Raw genomic sequence first — 17784 nt, 5'->3', positions numbered from 1 at the left:
TGCTAGTGGAAAATTCTTGTGGCTATCTTTTTATTGTCTTTTAGTGGTTTCTGGCTCAAGATTTGTAGTCCTCCCATCTGCGTGTATACGTGTGTTGCTTGGGTCTATGTTTGCGTGTTGCAGAGCTTTTGGATCGCTACTGGTTCGGTTTGGATGGTGGCGGAGTTGTTCGGGTTCCTGAAAATTGCAGGTGGGTGGTGCAAGCCTCTGTTACTGCTTCAGTGATCGAGTCAAGTGAACCATCAATCCGTAGAGTACACGGCTGCCTTGATCGTCTGCCTCTTGAATCGTTTCCTGTCTTGAGTTAAGTACATATGTGGTATATTGGCTTTTCTTGTATTTAATTTGAAGCGGCTTGCTATGATTTGTGGATGGTTGCCAAGGAGGGAACTGAGTAAGCTTGGTGAGGCGGATCTTCGGTGTTGATGTAGAAAAACGTCGTTCACTTTCAGAAAGTCCGGTGATCTCCCGTGCTACTTTATCAAATCAGGGAGATAGATTTTGATGGCGCGTCAGGGCCTGTAGCGATCTATTTTGAATAATTTCGTTTGGGTTCTATCTTGTGATTTTAAGTTGGTGGGTAGCAGTTTTGGCATTGATGCGGGTCACAGGTGAGGGGTATGGATAATTCTGCTTCCAATGTGCATGATCTCGTCCATTTTGATCCCCAGAGGTTCATTCTGAGAGCCTGATTCTGTACTATCTCTACTGCTTTCTTGATAGAATATGAGACTATGGATGGTCGCAGGGCGCCACATTCTACTATATAATGGACCTTCTGCTTTCTTGATAGAATATGAGACTATGGATGGTCGCAGGGCGCCACATTCTACTGTATAATGGACCTTACAACTTGTAGGTGGAAGAGTCCGAGGACTCTGTAAGAAGCCCTTTTCTTTCGTGTTTGATAAGACGTGCATGGCTCTCAATCTACAACTGACTGATGTAGGCTAGGTGTTACATGTAATTAAACTTGTTATCTGGCCGCAACCATATAGAAGTTAATACGAGTAAGACAAAAGTTGTGTTTGGAAGAGGAAGAGGAGACAAATACTATAGATTCAAGTATAGAAATGAAAATGTGGAAGTTCTAGGGGAATACAAATACCTTGGAATATTATTCGGAGATTTAGAAAAGATCAACAAGAAAGTAAACAGGGATAACATCATGTACTACAGCCTTATAGGAAAATGTTGGAAATTTGATCTATCTTGACCTTCAAATGGAGTAATTTACGTAGATCCACAGTATCACCAGTACTGTTATTAGGCAGTGAGGTGCGGAGTCATAATGCAGTAAGGGAAGTTGAAAGTTTACACATGAAATATTTAAAAGATGTTCTGTGTACGAGTATACAAAGAAACACATGTCATGTTATGGTTTATGGGGAACTTGGGGCATATCCTCTGGATATTGATATAAAGGTTAGAATGGTTAATATCTGGATCGAACTCATTAAGGATATAAGAACATAAGAAATAAGGGAAGCTACAAGAAGCCATTAGGCCTACCCGTGGCAGTCCCTGTATGAGATATACCTACCTATTTTCACCCATTATCCCCATATATAAATCCGTCTAATCTTTACTCTTAAAGCTCCGAAATGACAGCACTAACAACTAGATTTCTGAGTCCGTTCCATTCATCTACCACTCTATTAGAGAACCAATTTCTTCCTATCTCCTTTTAAAACTTTTTTTTTTTTTTTCAAGCTTGAACCCGTTATTTCTTGTTCTGTCCTGGTTACTGATCCTAGAATTTTGCTTACGTCCACCTTGTTATAATCCTTACGCCATTTTAATATTTCTGTCAGATCCCTTCTTAACCTATGTCCCTCTAAAGAATGTAAATTTAACAGCTTCAATCTCGCTTCGTAAGGAATACTCCTCATCCCCTGTATCTTTTTAGTCATTCTCCTTTGTACTGATTCTAATAGACCTATATCCTTCCTGTAATATGGGGACCAGAATTGCACAGCATAGTCAAGATGAATTCTGACCAGCGCCAAATATAACTTAGATATTAGTTCGGGTCTTCTGTTTTTAACACTCCTAAAAATTAATCTTAATACCCTATTTGCCCTGTTTTTGGCCTCTATGCATTGCTTTCTTAGACGGAGTTCAGAGCTAACTATAACTTTTTCGTACCCTGAACCTACCAGAGCTTCGTAGTTTATTGCGTACCTACAGTGTGAGTTTCCTCTACCTAGGCTAATTACTTTGCATTTGTTATCAAACTGCATTTACCATCTGTCTGTCCATTTGTTCATCCTATCTAAATTTGCCTGCAAGGCGATGTTACTAGAAATCCTGAAAAGCTACCTTGTGCTATGTAACAATGTTTGCTGCGTCTAGATACTGCTGAACTGCAGGCTTCATCTTGGTTAATTAAAGGAGGTTATATCAGTGTTCAACAATTATGGCATGTGAGGTGGGTGGTTAAAGTTCTTAACCCTTTATGGTTATAAAGAACCGGTAACAAAAGTATAAGGGCACATTTATTTCGCTCTGATGGGGAATGTTAGCACAAAGTCTATTTGCAAATATATATATATATATATATATATATATATATATATATATATATATATATATATATATATATATATATATATATATATATATATATATATAATAACCAGGCAAACGAGGCGTGATTTGATTCCAGTGTGTTATTGGACTAGACCAAACATTGATAAATTTAAGTCATTAATGCAGAGTAGCAATTCCAACACCTTAAGTAACTTTTCACGTTTCCTAGTTGCACTATTAAAATGTTGTTGTGGTTTATGTATTGGTATGTTACATAATGGAAATATATAATTTGATTATAATAGAAAATGTAGGAGCTGTGCCTTTTACTTATTTATGAGTCTGAGTAATAAACTCAGTTCTGTTCAATTTAATTCAATTCATCTGACTTTCAGGAAGTTACAGTGCTCGGGATAGGCGGTTTTTCCCAAATGTAATGGACTAGTTGACATCGACTTTTTTTTTTTTTTTCTCCTGTTAAAAGAATTAATTATCTTTTTAATGTCTTAAATTTTCTTATAATTTGGTTGATTTCACAAACCAAGCTAAATGTGCTGAGAATAAAAAGCCCTCTAAGTTGTGGAAAAATAAACAGATGACAGCTCGTGGGTGGAGGGGCTGTGACATTATAAACTAGGGGCCTATTTTATAGTCGCTTCCTGTTGTGATCATTACCAGTGAGTGGTGATGTCCATTACCAAGAGATCCAATTTCACACACATTTTTCGCTAAGTTGTTTGTTTTGATCCTTTCCAGAAATTGGAACCTTTGGTAACGCTGGCTTGGGAGCTGCTGGGCCTCCCCAGTGGAGCTTACCAGTACATTTATTTCTTGCAAATGTCACAAGTTCTTATCCTTTTGTACTTTATTACTTCCTTAATTGTATATTAAAATTATTTACTAATACAACAACATTTTGTAGGCTATAATAGTAATATGATAAAATTTAAGAATTTGAATGGCGGCATGAACTCACTTCAACAGTTGATGAAAACTTTATTACTGTCGCCCGTATTTCATCTGTCACGCCTCCTTGGTTAAAAGCTGTAATAATCCTCACATACGCATTGGGTGTATGAAATTTGTCAACTAAGAGATATATTAGATAATGCTGAAATAACGTTACAATTTCCACCAGAGAGCTAGGCTTGCTTCTGATAGGCTAGGTTTAGATTAATTCAGTTCATTAATTTAATTGTTAATCCTTTCACTGGGTAGATCATGATTAAAAGAAGCATCATATTTTTGCTTAGAAATAAAGTCACTATCTCAAAATTATGCTAGTCTATTATGCTAGGGCTATTTCCATAAAACCCGAACGGTTCGTCAAACGCGGTTCGTCAAACGCGGTTCGACAGACACGAGTTTGAAGTGATGTTCGAACGTGTGAACGGGGTATTTGGTTGTCAAACACGTTGGTTATACGGTTTGAAGAAAGTCTGTTCGAGTCTGACTTTTCGTGGGCGTGGCTTCATTGTCCACGAACCGTTGTAATGTGTGAACGCGCATCGAACGTCAAACCTCAGTTAGCTTCAAACCACGTACTGGACGCGTATCCTAGGACCGAAATATGGAGGACAACAGTGGAAAGAGGAACGAGAGGGAGGTGTTACTGCAATTCATACATACCTACCAAGATCATCCCGCCTTATGGAAAGTGAAATCTAAGGAATATTCCAATAAAATAGCAAGAAGTAAGGGGATATCAGCACTTCAGGACATATTGAAGGAACTTGAGCCTGACTGTACACGGGAGGGCGTGATAAAGAAAATCAACTGCCTACGTAGCTCTTTCAGGAGAGAATACAGGAAAATTGAAAACTCAAAGAAGTCTGGGGCATCACCAGATGAAATATATACGTCCTCTCTGGTTTTTTGAGGAGATGATGTTTGTTTTGGATAAAGACTTACCCCGAGAGAGCTGCTCTAATCTGGACGATACAAATAACTTAAATAACTTGGATGCTGAGGTAAGTAACAACGAAGTCGTATATTTATTTTACTTTATTTACAGACAGTAGTTCAGTGTAATTGTTTTACAAATACTTTATCATGACAAAGTACTACAATACGTTTATTTTCACAGTTGTATAATTTCTTTACACAAAACAGTACGCTTTATTATTTTACTTACACGAAGTCGTTTTGCCAGGGTACTGCACCTTCATTTGCAAAATATTCCTTAAATTTTACCCTTACTTCTTTAGCAATTTGTGAATAGTTTCGTGTTCCTTGAGCATTTTCTAAGCCTGCAACAGAATTAGGATCCAATGATAACCCTGGTCGAATTATTTTCTCTATAATCTCCTCCCTATGGTAGCAATCTTCTGGAGAATATTTTGAAGGACAAGTCTTTCTTAAGTAATTGTGAAGGACAACACATGCCATAACAACCTTTTCAATACTTGATAATTTCAGATTTATTGCTGTATGAAAAACTCTAAATCGAGAAGTCATTATACCAAACACGTTCTCTACAACTCTCCGTGCTCTAGACAGTCTATAGTTAAAAACCCTCTTCTCTGCATCCAAATCTTTCTGAGGATATGGTTTCAAAAAGTCAGTTCTCAGTGCAAATGCCTCATCACCTACAAAGACGTAAGGCAAGTTAGTATCAGAATTTGCAGGGGGAGCGTCTGCTGGAAGATTAAGTGTCCCATTTGAAAGCCGTTTTCCAAATTGTGTTTTCAATAACCCCTCCATCTGATACACGGCCGTTTGTCCCAATGTCAGCCATGGTGAATTCATAGTTCGCATTAACCGCTGCCAATAACACAAGGCTGTTTTACCCTTTATAGTTCCAGAAATATGAACCACAATCTGGTGGTGGCGTGATCCGTACATGTTTGCCATCTACCGCCCCGAGACAATTTGGGAAGTGCCATCTGGACTCGAACTCTTGTGCAATAAGCTGCCACTCACCCACTGACGTAGGAAACTGAAAGAAATAAAAATGCATAATTATATGGATTGTGGTAGTTCTCCATTATTATGGTAAATTGTGCAAGTGTAGGATTCACCATGACACTCGCACACATTATCTTCCTACCTACCTATGTACCTATTTAGCTACATATACTGTTAATGTAAATTCACTTCTCTTTACTTTCAGATTGCAGAAGCAGACTGACTTGAGGGAGATGATACACCTTGCACATCCCACCAGGTTAAACGTCGACGCAAATGTTTATCTAAATCAGATCATATACTGGATACCGTGGCAAGGAAATTAGATGAAAAAAAACCTGATTCTGCTATTGATCATTTCGGGAGCTATGTTGCACGTACGATACATGCAATGGACCAACATACTGCAACATTAACTCGAAAGCTAATTAATGATGTATTGTTTGAGGCAGAGATGGGAAACCTGAATTCTTCAAGTAGAGTTATTGCAACAACACCCCAACATACAGTACCACTACCAATCCCATCGAATAACTCTGTTTATAGCTGTAGTACCAACGACAGTAGCAACACCTATGACTCTGACATGCAACACTATTTTGCAAATTTCCAGCCTTAATAGCACATGGCCCCAACTTTACTTTGTTTACCAACCTTAAAATGATTTTGTTTACCAACCTTAAAATGATTTTTTTTTTTTTGCTACAAATCAGCTGTCATACTGTTTGCAATAAACGCTTGCAAATCAACATGTTATAATGTATTTCTTACCTTTAGGTAGTCATTTTGCAGAACCTGGTACAGAGCATCACACGTTTCTGGTATGATTGATGATAAAGCGCTGGTGGAAATGATAGCTGAATATTTCATATCATTTAGTGACCTGCCTCTTGCTAAATAACGTAAAGTAACACTCAGTCTTTCATGTGGAGTTATGGCCTTTCTCATACACGTGTCCTCATACGTAATGAAAGGGGTGACACGATTCAGGAGATCAATGTATGTATGTTCCTTCGTCCATCCGCAAATAATTACGCCAATCATCTGGCTCTAATTTCAACTCGGCCAGCAAGTTGGTGTGTGACATTTGATGTCTTTTTAGCAGCCAGTCCTTCGTCCACTTTAATCTTCTTTTTTTCCTTCTTAGTGCAACCGCTAAGGCAATGGCAATCAAATCGTCCTGGTCGAGAGGCATACGGGAGGCGGGAGGCGATGATGTTAACCTGAGTCGGGTGGAGAATGTATGACGTTTGATATACAATTAGTCTGACTGTCTGACAACTCTTCGGACCGTTTGACAACCAGGTTCGACAACCGCGTTTGACGAGCCGTTCGACCGTGTAAACAATGTATGTGTAGAGCATTGAGGAAGAGAGAAATATCTTTTAGTGCTGGCATGGTCAGTTCTTTTGTCATGAATTGACTCATTTAGTCTAATATGGGGTATCTGGCATACCAATATTATCGAATAAGAGGTATTCATTTTGTTATGATGGTTCCCAGGTTGGAGATCACCGAAACCACGAAAACAACGATTGTGAAATCGGATTGAGGTGTTGGTAATGCCTGTTATCTGGTTGCGAAGGCTCTTGCTTGGGAACGTTACCAAGCGACTGTGATCTCGGCCCTAGGTCCGGTAACCGTCGTTTAGTACAGAATAGGCTAAAATTGTGAATCTCGTGGATTTAGGAGCATTTGTGGGATTGGTGTTTAATTTCATGATGCTAAAGCACAAAAATGACCACCAGAAAAAAAAAGATAAATAAATAATCATCTGCCTAAAGCAAAATATAAAAGGAAGCTGTGATTACACACAGCATCCCATCGCTACCTCATTTTGTTGTCAAGAATAACATGAATAATATTAAGGAAAGATAAGGAAATAATAAGGAATATAAGAAATGAAAAAAAGAGAAGAGATGAGTTACTACATGTTCTTTATAAGAGAGAGAGAGAGAGAGAGAGAGAGAGAGAGAGAGAGAGAGAGAGAGAGAGAGAGAGAGAGAGAGAGATTGATAAATTTATTGCGCACAAGGCAGGCGTCAGACTATACATACAATAAAAAAACAGAAGTTTACATAAGAACAATAGTAGAACAATAAGAACATTAGTAACAATAACAAGAACAATAACAATAACCAAAACAAGTGGTTAGAACAGTAACCACAGAAAAAAAAAATAATAATATGGAAAATCAATAAAGAAAGAAAATTATATAATGAAATAAATATAATAAACAAGGAAATTAAACAAAGAAATAGAGAAATAAAGAAAACAAGAAATAAATAAACATAATAGAATAAAATAAAAATTAATAAAAAAATAAACAACAAAATAAAAGATTAGTACAACAGTGAAAAACTAGGAATGCTAAAGGTAAAAGGTGACATAAAGAGTTGAGGGGTGGTAAAATGAAAGACTGATTGGTAACAGCCGCCAAACTGTGGGTGTTGGGCTAACATGAGGTCTAGATGGTCGCCTTGCAGCAGGTGTTGGCACACGGCGAGGAGAGGCTGTTCGCGCGGGAGCAGGTCTCCCACAGCAGGATAGGTCCAGGCAGTAGTGGCGTACGTGATTCGAGTTGGAGAGTGGCACAGGGGACAGGAGGTGCAGTGACGCTCGTCTCCCAAGCCAGCCACCTGCCACAGAGGGCGGTAGCCGAGCGGCAGCCTCGCCGACACCACATTATGCCTCCTCACCCATAGCCCCCGACGTCGATACTTGAAGCGATGGTGACGAAAGGCATCCTAGTGCTGAATAGTAACACTGGCCGCCCTCTGATCGGCAGTCCTGTCGGCCGTAGAAAGTAGGGAGGCTGCTCGGATCCTGGTCCTGAGGCACCGGAGGAAGGGGTCAGGGCCAGCGTCACAGGCAGGCAGGCCAGAAGCAGCTTTAGCCAGGCGATCCACTGTGTCATTGTAAGCTAGCGAGACATGGGAGGGGATCCAAAGAAACCTAATGACCAACAATCGGTCATGAGCCAAGGCCGGGGCCGTCAGGATCCTGTTAACCAGATGACGACAGACTGGGTTTGGCGAAGAAAGGGCATGAAGGGCTGCCTGGGAGTCGCATATGACAACACCGTTGAGGCGTCTTTCACAGAGGAGACTCACAGCATCTAGGATGCCGTGCAACTCACAAAAGGTGGAGCTGGACTGAGCCGGCAGCCGACGTCCAACCCAGCCCTCTACTGGAGGTGCCGCGTCAGGAGAGAAAACTGCACACCCTGCTGTGCCGTCCGCCTGCACAGACCCATCCGTGTAGAGGTGGTGTGGCGTGACGATGGTAGCCGAGACCGATGCTATGGCGTCCAGGGCTAGTTGTTTCTGCAGGACGGGAGGGTGAGCCTTGTAGGTGGGAGTGAAGTGGACCATTGGGAGTGGCAGCATCCAGGGTGGGGGTGGAGGGAAAATGTCAGCCACAGGAACATTGATGTCCAAACGTTGCAGCTGAGAGCAGACCGTTTTGATGAGAGCATGGCCACCGGGCTGCAGCCGAGGCAGGCGGGGATGAGGCTGAAGGAAGGTCCTGATGACTTGCGAATAGTGACAGGAGAGATGGGGGAAATGGAGGGACTTGACGGTGAAATAGGTGACATTTGCATGGATCCTTTCAATTAGTGGCGAGAGGTCAAGCTCATGCAGCATGTTGACTATCCTGGTGGACATGGGACAGCCTAAGATGAGTCTCATGACTATGTTCTGGAATTTTTCCAGAGGCTCCAGTGTTGATTTGGGCAGCTGCACAAGCGCAGGGGAGAGATAGTCAACGACTGATCGAATGTAGGCAGTGTAAATCGTCCTGGCCACGGGATGGAGACACCAGTAGCGTTATTAAGGAGCCACCGAAGAGGAGTCAGGCGTAACTGTAGCCGAGTCAGGAGATCACGAACCACAGGATGAACTCGCTGACGAGCGGGCGTGGATGAGAGAATTCTCACAGGCGCACCAAGGTAGACATACCGTGTGCACACAGGGATGACACTGTGCCCCACGGTAAAGGCTGGGAGGGATCTCGGGTTCCGAAGAGTAAAAATACGGCTTTTTTCTGGGGAAATGATGAGGCCACACAAAGAGGACGAGATAGAGAACAAGTGGAGGAAATGCTGTATAGGACTGCTGGTGTGTGCGCGTGGATGCAAATGTCATCTGCATAACAGGTGACTGTGATGCCAGGGACGTCAGGAAGTAAGGAAAGCATACGGTGCATCAAGATATTAAAAAGGAATGAGCTAAGAACGCCACCTTGAGGAGTACCAAGCTCGAACTTCTGAACTGTACTGTTCGCACCCTTGAACAAAACACGGGAGGCTCTGTTACGCAGGTACTCCCGCACTCACCCCAGGAGGTTGCCCGTAACTCCGAAGTCCACGAGCTGGTCGAGAATGACCACCCTGTTGGCGACATCGAAGGCGCTCTTCAGGTTTATGAAAGCGACAACACTAGTTGGGGTGAGACGTAGTACGTTGGGGAAGGAAGCCATAGAGTATGGGAGATAACTTGCTCTCAAGCCGAAACAGCAGCCGATTGAGGAGGACGCGTTCCATCACCTTACTAAAGCAGGATGTAAGTGATATAGGCCTGAACTTGTCCGTGCCGGGCTTTGGAATCGGTATGATGATACTGGAGGTCCAGGCGCGCGGCACACATCTCTGTCGAAAACAGCATACGAGGAGCATTCAGACGTCATCGACTCCACAGCAGCCTTAAGTGAGGCAACCTCAGGAGCCACCAAACCAGCGTCCGTCACCGGCGGGGAGGAGGCCTGGGGAGGAATGGACGCGCGCTGAGCAGACTGTGGGGCGGAAGGCGGAGCCGAGGTGGAAGGCGCGGCGGAGGAGGCGGGGCGCCTTAAACACCCATGCCAGACGTTGACATCTGGCTGACGGCAGCGAGGGCATTTCCACTTCGAGGTATCTGCTGTAGCTGTGTCTGATCCCTGCACCTTGACTCAGAGTCCTGTGAGACTCAGAGTCCTGTGGTGCGGGGCCAGTAGAGGGAGGCTGTTCGGTGAGGGCAGGCGAGGGAGTGATGCTGGCCAGAGCACGAGGCGCACTTCTCAGGACGGGAACAGTAGCGCGAGATGTGGCCGAGGCCCCAGCACCTAAAGCACCAGGGCTGCTCATCCTTCATCCTGCGTACTTCGCATGGCGGGAGGCTGGGAAGAAAGTCAAAAGTAATAAAAGGCGGCGGGGGTTCAGGAAGGCTCCAGGTAATGACGATGCGATTGATGGGTTCACCGTCCTGAATGAAACGCTTCGCTTTGTACACCCCAGACAAAACCATGGCCAAGGAAGGCTCAACACAGACAGGGTAACGAGTCAGTAGGTAGGTAGGGAATTTTCGAGACCTTTGAGGCGAGTCCTGCATATCAAGGAACAAGGACAGATATTCCCCTTTTGTCACACTGTCAATAATGTCCGTGCGACTTCTGGAGATGTAGACGAACCGAGACGTTACAGCGGACATCTTGACTTCAGGAAGGCTCCGATCCAGACTGAAGCCCTTGTTGACTTCAGAGAGTCAACGTAGCTTGGTCTCCACCGATGGAGAGCCTCGGAAGTGGAGCTTTACGTAATCATCCCGTGGAGCAAAGGCTGGAGGAACTGGCGCGGGCTGTGAGGGCAGAGGCGAGATGCATGACGCAGAGGAGGGAGAGGCGACCGACGAAGTGGCAGAAGGGACGTCACGGGGAACAGAAGCTATTCCCTGCTTAGCCGCCTTGGGAGCAGGCAGAGATGAGGCATCGTTGCTGTCAGACGAACTGTTGAGAAGACGTTGCTCACTTAAACAGGGCTCGGGGAACGCAGGACACAAGCAGTGACGCAGCACGACGTCATGACAACGTCAAACTGGAAGCACTGCGCATGCGCAGACGAGGAGTTGCCTGTGCAGGAACCCCCTGCCCGGCCGATGTGATTTAACCTCCAATCTACAGCCAAAGTCCAAACAACAGAAGTCCCAACTGCCAAAAATGCGACGACAGGGTCTTACTACAGGTGACTGTGTGGTATGGCAGGCGCAGGCTCGCTGGATCCCTCGCAAAATTCCAAGAAATAAGCATGGATGTACTCCATCACCCCTGGGGTTCCCCTAAAACATCTTCATCAATCAGAGGGTTTATTTATTTATTTATTTATTTATTTATTTATCTATCTATTTATTACCAGGGATGGGTTCTTGTGCTGGTGTGGGAATACGCGACCACACCCTTGTCACCCACATTCCATGGCGAGCCTTTCCCCTTGGGACTTGACGGCCCCGGCCAATCTCGCCTTTGTCCCCGGCCTGACCCAACCTCTGGCCGCCCTATCTATCACCACGTGGGAATGAGGTCATCCCTCATCCCTTTGTTTCCGGACGCCAGCCCCGGCCGTGGCCTAAGCCGGCAGGCCCAGCAACCACCCCAGTCTCTGTCTCTGATGCCTTACAACCCATTGTCTTTAGCGTTACTTTTTCACTCACTTTTTTCTTCACTTTTGCTACGCCACTTACTATAATGATCTAATGAACACAAACCTGGCAGTTCGTCACATCCAGAGCAGTATCATCTAGTTCATCTAGTATCATTCTCTGCAATTTGGATAGCACATTCGATACCATTTATTCTTAGTTTTGTTTTCTAATTCCACAAACTGGTATGTTTCTGTGGTAGGCATGTGACGCTCTCCAGTCTTGAGGTGCTTCCTTTTTTTTTTTATTTAATTTTTTTTTCCCTCTTTTTCGCAGCAAGATGCAAGAGCAGCTGCCCCCAAGTTGGGCTCAAGTAACATTTCTTTGATTAGGAAAGTGATGAAATCAAGAAAAAACTGTTTTGACCACTAAAGTTCTTGTAGGCAATGTGGACATTCACCACCATTCTGAAAGCATGAGGATTTTTATTTTCTTGGACCTTGACAGTCTCTCTCTCTCTCTCTCTCTCTCTCTCTCTCTCTCTCTCTCTCTCTCTCTCTCTCTCTCTCTCTCTCTCTCTCTGATGCATATGGTTTAAGTAAATGGTGTGCAAGATTTACGCTGCTCATTTTCTTGCATATTTCTCAATGTGCATTGGCTTGTTATAAAATTTTAATTTATTTCCGTAGAAAGTTTTGTCTTTTTTCCTCTAGGGCATCAATGTATTTGGTTGTTAGTACCACTATACCTTTTTTGGCAGCCCAGTTCTCAACCAAAACATTGTTCTTTCTTGCAAACACTGTTTGGTGAGTTTGTAGCTGCATCTCCTTCAGGTTTTTGGGAGGCCCTCTTCCGTACCTCACAACGCCAGTGAGCACTGTCTTTCTTTTCTCTAGATACGTAGACAATCTGAGACTGAAATACCAATTGTCTTATCACATGCCTCCCTTCACCTAACGATCTTTCATAAGATAAACTAGAATTCTTTCTGATACAGGCAAATGTGAGGCAGCCTTATCTCCTACCTGGTATGAATCTTTCCCATAGTACAGATGCACATTCCAGGAATATCCTTGTCAAGCTTCATCAGATGGGCACAGCACAAACATTTTCACCCTAAATGTTACCCTTTTACTTTTTATGTACTTATATATTTCTTAGATTGCTATTAAAGTATGAGTCCTTAAATACCTCACTGTAGGTGGTGGTCGGTGATACTATATTAATTTCTTTCTTTTTCTCTCCTATTATCCTTTCCTTAAGGGACATTTCATTGCAAGGATGCGATAGTCCTTCCGCAGTTGTTGCATTTTTTTGCTTTCTCTCTTGCAGGTTCTCCATGTGCGGCCTTCTGAGTATTCAGAGCAGATCTGGTATTCCTACGGCTTATTACATTGCTTGGTGTAATGTTCTTCTAAACTGTAACATTTCATGTAGGTCGTGATGCTGATGAAAACTTCTTCGATTTGATTTGAAGGCACTGACGTCGAGCATAGTAAAATTCCGTTATCCTGTGCTAGTCTTGTTGTGTTAGATTGCATAATTGTGATTTTTATTACGTTTGACTTATGAAATTAAAATATTTCGGCGACTTCATTTTCACCAATCATTTTTTTTTTCTATTTCTTTGATGAGGATTTCCAAATCGTTTTAGTAAATAAAGTCATCATGACCGATTTTTTGCCTTAAGCTCTGGTATGGTTAGGCTGTTGTTGGTATGTTGTTAGCTCTGGTATGTTGTTAGGCTGTGTGGTAATTTCCTGGGAGAGAAGATTTAGTAGATTCTCGCAGCCAGTCTCTGTTAATACAATGATACCTGGGGGTTTGGCCAAACAACTTATGAATGATTTTAAATGATAAGTAAATGAATATATATATATATATATATATATATATATATATATATATATATATATATATATATATATATATATATATATATATATATATATATATATATATATATATATATATATATATATATATATATATATATATATATGTAAATTATTGTGTTCATCGAACATATAATATTCAAGAAATGAATTAAAATACAAGTAGGATAGGAAATTAATCAAACTTAAGTCAAAGTTTTAGATGTTATTGGTATAATCACGGTGGTTTAGATGATCATAAATTGATTTATATAGATCCTCCATCAGATGTTATATACTCCCTTCCTGCTATTGTAACCTATTTCCTCCTTCCTATGACTTTAACTCTTTCAAGAGTTTCAAGACATATTTTGACGACCACTTTTGACTCTGTTCGGGAACCCGCACCTCAGTGGGCCTTTATTTTCTTTATTATAATTTTGTTGACCTTGGCTCGTAACCCTCCTACATAAAAAAAAAAAAAACAAGTTATAGATGAGAAGACAATGCATTGAGAGAGAGAGAGAGAGAGAGAGAGAGAGAGAGAGAGAGAGAGAGAGAGAGAGAGAGAGAGAGAGAGAGAGAGAGAGTTAACTCACTACTTAAGTGAGCCAGCAATAAAAGCACCAGTATAGCTACATAAAACATCTTTATTTCCGACGTTTCGGCACAGAGACTATGCCATTATCGAGGAGCTGTGGACAAATAACAGCGTGTGGAATTTATATATAAGTAAAGTTCAGAAGCAAATAAAGATGTTTTATGTAGCCACACTTTTTTTTTTATTCATGTAGGGCAACAAAAGTTCCCCCCCTAAAAAAAAAGCCAGCTGATATGCCGGTCCCCGAATAGGGTCCAATGTGGTAGTCAAAAAAATTAAGGATAAGTAACTTGAAACTTCCCTCTTGAAGGAGTTCAAGTTATAGGAAGGTGGAAATACAGAAGCAGGCAGGGAGTTCCAGAGTTATAAGAGAAAGGGATGAATGATTGAGAATACTAGTTAACTCTTGCATTAGAGAGGTGGAAAGAATAGGGATGAGAGAGAGAAATCTTGTGTAGCGAGGCCGCGAGAGGAGGGAGGTACGCAGTTAGCAAGATCAGAAGAGCAGTTAACATGAAAATAGCGGAAGATAGCAAGACATGCAACACTGCGGCGATGAGGAATATTCTGAACACAATGTGAGGAGTGGAGTTGAGACGAAAAGCTTTTGATTTCACCCTGTCTAGAAGAGCGTTATGAGTGAAACCCGCCATACATGTGAAGTATACTCCATACTTGTACAGATAACGTCCCTGTACAGAGTTAGCAGCTGGATGCGTGAGAAAAACTAGCAGAGACGTCTCAGAACATCTAAGTTCATAGAGGCTGTTTTAGATAAAGATGAGATGTGAAATTTCCAGTTTAGATTTTAAGTAAAGAACACACCGAGGATGTTCAGTGTAGAAGAGGAGGACAGTCAAGTGTCATTGGAGAAAAGAGCGTACATTTTTGGAAGGTTGTGTCGAGTTGATAGATGGAGGAATTGAGCTTTTGAGGCACTGGACAATATTAAGTTTGCTCTGCCCCAATAAAAAAAATTTAGAGATCTAAAGTCAGGCGTTTGTGGCTTCCCTGCGTGAACTGTTTACTTCCTGAAAGGTTGGACGTCTATGAAAAGACATTGAAAAGTGCAAGGTGTTATCATCAGCATAGCAGTGGCTAGGACAAGAAGTTTGGTTTAGAAGATCATTGATGAATAATAGGAAGAGAGTGGGTAACAGGAAAGAACCCTGGGAACACCATTGTTAATAGATTTAGAAGAAGAGTGACCCTCTACCATAGGAGCAATAGAACGGTCAGAAAAGAAACTTGAGATAGTTATTGAAAGAAGGATAGAAGCCGTAGCAGGATAGTTTGGAAATCAAAGTTTTGTGCGGGGAGCACAATCTGCACCATCACCACCAGTCCCGATCTGCTTCTGCCAGCCAAAACAGTCACGCGTACCAAGTAAACATCAAAGTTTTCAGTTCCCATATTAAATACAAACACCAAACTAATTCCACCACAGCAGTTCTCCGGTAAACACAATAACAGTCATTACCCAGAATTAATTGTTACTTTCCTCTAGGGGCAGTTACCTGGTACCTCGAAAATCATAATTATATTTACAATAAGTCTTAAAGTAGTTCCCTATCACACACCCATCCTTAAAATTAAAACACTACTGTTTTAATTAGTCAGGAGCGAGTGACAAAAGCGTCCGCAATAAGGTCATTTTTACCTCTTATGTGCTTTATTTCCATACTGTAAAATTGTAACATTAAGCACCACCTAGTCAGACGCTGGTTCTTATTCCTCATGTGAGACAAATTGCAGTGGATTATGGTCTCTGTACACTATAAATTTCTATTTAGTGTTACCAAGATATATGTCAAACTTTTCTTGGGTCATCAGTAAGGCGACAGCTTCTTTTTCTATAGTGCTGTATTTTTTTGGGTAAGATTTGAACTTTGTTGACATGTAACATATAGGATGCATTATGTTATTGTCATCAGTTTGTAACAGTACAGCACCAGCACTAACGTCACTTGCATCCACTTGTACTTGGAATGGACGATGAAAATCAAGTGCTCTCAGGACTGGCGTTGTAACCAGTAGAGAGCAGATGTTCTCAAATGTCATCTGACATGTAGGCAACCAACACAAACTTCTTGTGAGGGCTGACAAGGTCTGTGAGTGGAGCAGCAACTATCGAGAAGTTCAGGCAGAATCGTCGATAATAGCCATCCCCAAAAATCGTTGTACAGCTTTCCGATTGCTTGGTATAGGTAGGTTACAGATTGCATCCAGCTTAGCTGCAACAGGTGCAACAATTCCTCCATCCACTTCCCAGGAAGGTAATACGCACATGCCCAAATTCATTCTTGGTTAAATTCACTATAAGTTTGGCATCTGATAGACGTTGAAAGACATTAGCCTCTCTGGAAGACTGCCGGGGCGTTTCGCATCCCAAAGCGAAGGACAGTTTACTGGTAGAGGCCGTCAGGAGTCACAAAGGCAAGTCCTCTGAAAGGAGTATTTATTTGGTAATAACCCTTAAGAAGATCCAGCTTTGTGGCATAAGCAGCATTCCCCACTGAGTCTATGATGTCGTCGATGCTAAGTAGTGGAAAACTGTCTGCTTCGGTGAGCTGATTTACGTTCCGATAGTCGTGCATAAACGAAAACTTCCATCAGGTTTGGCCACAAGTATACATGGAGAGACCCACTCACTGTTGCTTGTTTCTGCTAGACCATAATGAAGCAGGAACTGGATTTCTGTCGCTTGTCAGGAGACACACGATAGGGCGATTGTTTGATAGGAACAGCACTTTCAACCAACCAAACCTCATACAGGAGAACAGGACTGGGTTTGGGCACATCTGCAGAAATCTTTCTAAATTCTTTCAGCAGCTCATGCACCTCCGTCCTCTGCTCCTGAAGTAAATGACTGGTCTTAATACAAGGTTCATTAAGTATATCAGAACTTTTTAACTTGACTTCTTTTCCACTCATAAAATCATCAGTCATCTTGGTCTTTCCGTTCCTCAGCACTGTTAAGATCTTGTTTGACATACACCAAGTCTACATCATTCCTTGGATGATATTCTTTTAGGAGATTTATATGGACTAATTTCTTCTCTTTCCGCTTACCAGGTATAGCAATAACATAATTTACTTCACTCTCTTTACTGATTATTTAAAACGGCCCTTGGTATTTTGCTTGCAGAGGAAACCTCCTAAATAGCAACATTTTATCTCCTGGATGAAATGACCTATGTACAGAATTTTTATCATATTGTCTCTTCATTTCTGACGGAGCTGTTATGTCATCCACTCTCTTCTTATTATTCATTAATGATCTTATAAACCAAACTTCTTGTCCTATTCACTCCTACGCTGATGATACCACCCTGCACTTTTCCACGTCTTTTCATAGACGTCCATCCCTTCAGGAGGTAAACATTTCACGCAGGGAAGCCACAGAACGCATGACTTCTGATCTTTCTAAAATTTCTGATTGGGACAGAGCAAACTTGGTATTGTTCAATGCCTCATC

The sequence above is a fragment of the Scylla paramamosain genome, chromosome 44 (genome assembly GCF_035594125.1).
Source record: "Scylla paramamosain isolate STU-SP2022 chromosome 44, ASM3559412v1, whole genome shotgun sequence".
In the NCBI taxonomy this organism is placed as follows: Eukaryota; Metazoa; Arthropoda; class Malacostraca; order Decapoda; family Portunidae; genus Scylla; species Scylla paramamosain.
Note: the sequence above shows the minus strand (reverse complement) of the source record.